At 35.5% G+C, this 4,930-nt stretch overlaps 1 pseudogene across 1 annotated transcript; it reads right to left on the bottom strand.

The window, feature by feature from the left end:
* Positions 1-331: 331 nt before the first annotated feature.
* LOC105544590 lies at positions 332-2,049 on the bottom strand (annotated as a pseudogene). The gene has a single exon (XR_001006791.1). The product of XR_001006791.1 is annotated as a 60 kDa heat shock protein, mitochondrial pseudogene (transcript).
* Between the last annotated feature and the right edge of the window lie 2,881 nt (positions 2,050-4,930).

The following is a 4,930-nucleotide window of genomic DNA, read 5'->3' on the forward strand; positions in this document are numbered from 1 at the left end:
TTTAACAGAACAGTAGTAAAAATGCCTCAGTGATTTAAGTTGAAAGCAGTACATTGGTACATGGCTCTTTTACCCAGCATCAGGAATGTATAAATGTCTTTTTATTCAAAAATACAAACTAAATTATCTGTGGGCATGGACAATGACAGCAGTAAACCATTATATATTTTGTCAACTGAAACCAGTAACTGATGGTTTTTGTGATTTCCTTAACATCAGCCAGCCTTTTCTTCATTTTCTCCAACTGTCTTCTCTGAAGTTATTGGTGAGGAACACTGCCTTGGGCTTCCTGTCACAGTTTATTAATAAAGATAAAGCACTGCTCTAGGAGTTAGAACATGCCACCTCCCATACCACCTCCCATTCCATCCATTGCACCCATTCCAGGATCCTTCTCTTCTTTAGGAATTTCTGTGACTACAACTTCTGCTGTAATTAACAGAGAGGCCACACCAGAAGCATCCAATAAAGCAGTTCTCACAAGCTTTGTTGGGTCAGTAATTCCTTTTTGCAGCATATTCACAAAATCTCCGACCATAACATCATAACCAACTTCTGAGGAACTTTGCATAATTTTCTCAGCTATCAAAGATACTTCAACACCTGCTTTCTTAGCAATGGTCATTGCTAGAATTTTGAGTGTTCTTTTGATAATTTCTATACCAATGTTTTGATCTTCATTAGCTGGAGTCAATGAGTCCAAGGCTGAATTGCACCAAAGCAGGGCACAACCCCCTCCCAATACAATGCCTTCTTCAACAGCAGCTCTTGTAGCATGAAGGGCATCTGTAACTCGTCTGTCTTTTCATTCACTTCAGCATCACTTGTCTCACCAACCTTCAGCACAGCTACTCCATCTGAAAGTTTTGCCAGCAGTTCATTCAGGTTTTCTTTTTCATATTCACTAGTTGTGACATCTAACTGCGCAATGATTTTTTGAACACATTTTTCAATTTGAGCCTTGTCACCTTTTCCTTTTAAGAGCATGGCATCATCTTTGGTCACAATGACCTCTCCAACTTTTCCTAAGTCATGAGGCTGAACGTCTTCAAGATTTAGGGTCAACCCCTCTTCTCCAAACACTGCACCATCAGTAGCAATAGCCATATCTTTAAGCTGGTTGTTTCTATTGTCACCAAACCCTGGAGCCTTGACTGCCACAACCTGAAGACTAACCATTAGCCTATTCAAGACGAGTGTACTTAGAGCTTCTCCATTAACTCTTCAGTGATTATGACCAAAGGCTTACAGTGAGCACTGGCAATTTCAAGAGCAGGTACAATGGACTGGACACTAGAAATTTTCTTTTCACTCAGCAGAATATAGGCATCCTGGAATTCACATTTCTGATCTTTTGATATATTAGTTAAGTATGGAGAAATATATCCTCGATCAACCTTCATGCCTGCAATAATTTCTAATTCATCATTCAGTGTTTTTCCATTCTTTACTGTGATGATACCCTTTCTTCCAACCTTTTTCACTGCATCAGAGGTGATATTGCCAATTTCTTTGTCTCCATTTGCAGAAACTGTAGCAATCCGTGCAGTTTCTTCAGGGGTGGTCACAGGTTTAGACTGGTTTTTAAGTTCAGCTATTATAGCATCAACAGCTAACATCACACCTCTCCTGATTTCCACTGGATTAGCCCCTTTGCTAATCTTCTCTAAGCCTTCCTTGGCAATAGAGTGTGCCAGTGCAGTAACAGTGGTAGTGCCATCCACAGCTTCTTTATTTGTGCTATTGGCAACATCTTGAACAAATTTAGCTCCAGTATATTTTATATTTATCCTTTAAGTCAATTGGCTTTGCAACAGTCACACCATCTTTTGTTACTTTAGGACTTCGCCAGCTCTGCTCAATAATCACTGTTCTTCCCTTTGGCCCCGTTGTAACGGCTACAGCATCGGCTAAAAGTTCTATACCTTGAAGCATTAAGGCTCAGGCATCTGCACCAAAATTATCTTTGGCATAAGCCCAAGTGAGATGAGGAGCCAGTACCCTGGACACCGGTCTCATCTGGCAAAAGACTGTGGGTAGACGAAGCATTTCTGCGGAGCGGCAACAGGTTGTGCGCTTGGTGAGGCAGGTGGTCGGCGGTCAGTGAGGGAAGTATATATTTGTTTCTGAGCTATGTCTTTTGTTTCATTGTCCTATTTGCCTAATAACTAATTAAAAGTCCTTTCTTCTACTTTGAACTACATGTTTTATAAAGGCTAGAGCAACGTGTATTTCTTATTATTACTGTATTCTTATTTATTATAATAGTGCCTTACACCTTGGTTGGGACTTACTACAGTTTTGCTGAACATTGAATTAATAGCCATCTTTCATAAAGAGTTTAAAGGATCAAATATTGAATAGAAGTGCTGAAAGTGGGCAACTTTGTCTTTTTCTGATCTTACTGGAAAAGCTTTCAGCTTTTCACCATTGAGGGTGATGTTAGCTGTGGGCTTGTCCTATATGTCTTTTATTATATTGAGGTACCTTCCTTCTACACATAGTTTACTGACAGTTTTTAACATAACAGGATTATGAATTTTGTCAAATGCTTTCTCTGCATGTACTGAGATAGTCATATAATTTTTGTATTTTATTCTGTTAATGTGGTGTATCACATTTATTGACTTGAGTATGTTCAATCATCCTTGCTAGGATGGGGATAAATCCTACTTGATTGTGAAATATTATTTTTTAAATGTGCTATTGAACTTGGTTTTCTAGTATTCTTTTCAGGATTTTTGCATCTGTGTTTATTAGAGATATTTGGTCTGTAATTTTCTTTTCTTGCAATGCCCTTTTCTGGCTTTGGTGTCAGGGTGAAGCTGGTCTCATAAAATGTGTTTGGAAGTGTTCCCTCCTTTTCAAGTTTTAAAGGGAGTTTAAGAAGAAATTGTATTAGTTTTTCTTTAAATGTTTGGAAGAATTTGCCATGAGGCTATCTGGTTCTGGGCTTTTTTGTTAGTGATTCAAGCTTTCTACTTGTTGTTGGTCTATTCAGATTTTCTGTTTCTTTATGGTTCAGTCTTGGTAGGTTATATATTTCTAGGAATTTATCCATTTCTTCTAGGTTAGTTAATGTGTTGACACAGAATTATTCATAATAGTTTCTTATGATCCTTTGTATTTCTATGATATGAGTTGTAGTGTTGCCTCTTTCATTTCTGATTTTCTTTGAGTCTTTCTTTCTTTCTTTCTTTTAGTGTAACAAAGTTTTTAAAAAAATCTTGTAGTTTTATTGATTCTTTTTTAGTTTTTATGTCATTTATTTCTGTTCTGACTTTTATTATTTCCTTTCTTCTGCTGACTTTGCACTTAGTGTTTTTTTCCCTAGTTCCATGATGTATAATGTGAGGTTGTTTATTTGAGATCTTTCTTCTTTTTTGATGTAGGTGTTTTTTGCTGTAAACTTACCTTTTAAAACTGCTTTGGCTGCATCCCAGAAGTTTTGGGATGTTGTGTTTTTATTTTTGTTTGTGTGAGGATATTTTAAAATTTACCTTTTAATTTCTCCTTTGACCTATTGGTTATTCATGATCATGTTTTTAAATTTCTACATATTTATACATTTTTGAGATTGTTTATGCTATTTATTGATCTTTAGTTTTATACCATTGTGGTGAAAAAAGATACTTCCTATAATTTAAATCTTATTACATTTGTTAAGATTTGTTTTATGACCTAACAAATTATCCTGAAGAATGTTTTATGCGCATGTGAGAAGAATGTGTATTATGTTGCTTTCAGATGAAATGTTCTACATATGTCTGTTAGGTTTATTTGGTTTAAAGTATAGTTCAAGTCCAAAGTTTTCTTATTGATTATCTGTCTGAATGATCTGTCCATAGTGAAAGTAAAGTATTGATGTACCTTACTGTTATTGTATTGTAGTCTCTCTCTCCCCTCAGATCATTTAATATTTGCTTTATATATGTAGGTGTGCTGATACTGGATGTATATATTTATAATTCTTATGTCCTTTTGAAGAACTGACCCCTTTATCATTACATAATAACCTTCTTTGCTTGTTATTATAGTTTTTGACATAAATGATATTTTGTCTAAGTATAGCTACTCCTGATCTCTTTTGGTTTCCATTTAGTAGAATATCCTTTTCCATCGCTTCACTTTCAGTGCATTTGTGTCCATGAAGGTGGAGTGAGTTTCTTGTAGGCAGCATATAGTTGTGCCTTGGTCTCTAAAAAATCTATTCAGCCACTCTACAGCTTCTGATTGAAGAATATAATCCATTTACATTTAAAGTAATTATTTATAGGTAACGATATACTATTACTATTTTGTTACTTTTTTTTTGGTTGTTTTATAGATCTTTTGTTCATTTTTTTCCTTTCTTGTTGTTTTTCTTCATGGTTTGATGGTGATGAGTTTCTATGGTGGTGTGTTTTGAATATTTATTTTTATATTTTGTGTATCTACTGTAGGTTTTTGCTTTGTGGTTACCACTAGACTTGCATGAAACATCTTATAGTTATAACAGATGATTTTAAGCTGATAACCAGTTAACTTTGCCTACAAAAGCTACATTTTTACTTCCCCCACTTATACTTAATGTATCTCATGTCATAATTTACATCCTTTTGTAAACTGTATCTCTTAACAAATGATTGTAGCTATAGTTATTTATTTTTTAATTTTACTTTAAGTTCTAGGGTACATGTGCACAACGTGCAGGTTTATTACATAGGTATACATGTGCCTTGTTGGTTTGCTGCACCCATTAACTCATCATTTACATTAGGTATTTTTCCTAATGTACCCATCCCCCTGCTCTCCACCCTATGACAGGCCCCCATGTGTGATGTTCCCTACCCTGTGTCCAAGTGTTCTCATTGTTCAATTTCCACCTATGAGTGAGAACATGTGGTGTTTGGTTTTTTGTCCTTGTGATAGTTTGCTGAGAATGATGGTT

The sequence above is a fragment of the Mandrillus leucophaeus genome, unplaced genomic scaffold, assembly GCF_000951045.1.
Source record: "Mandrillus leucophaeus isolate KB7577 unplaced genomic scaffold, Mleu.le_1.0 Scaffold301, whole genome shotgun sequence".
Lineage (NCBI taxonomy): Eukaryota > Metazoa > Chordata > Mammalia > Primates > Cercopithecidae > Mandrillus > Mandrillus leucophaeus.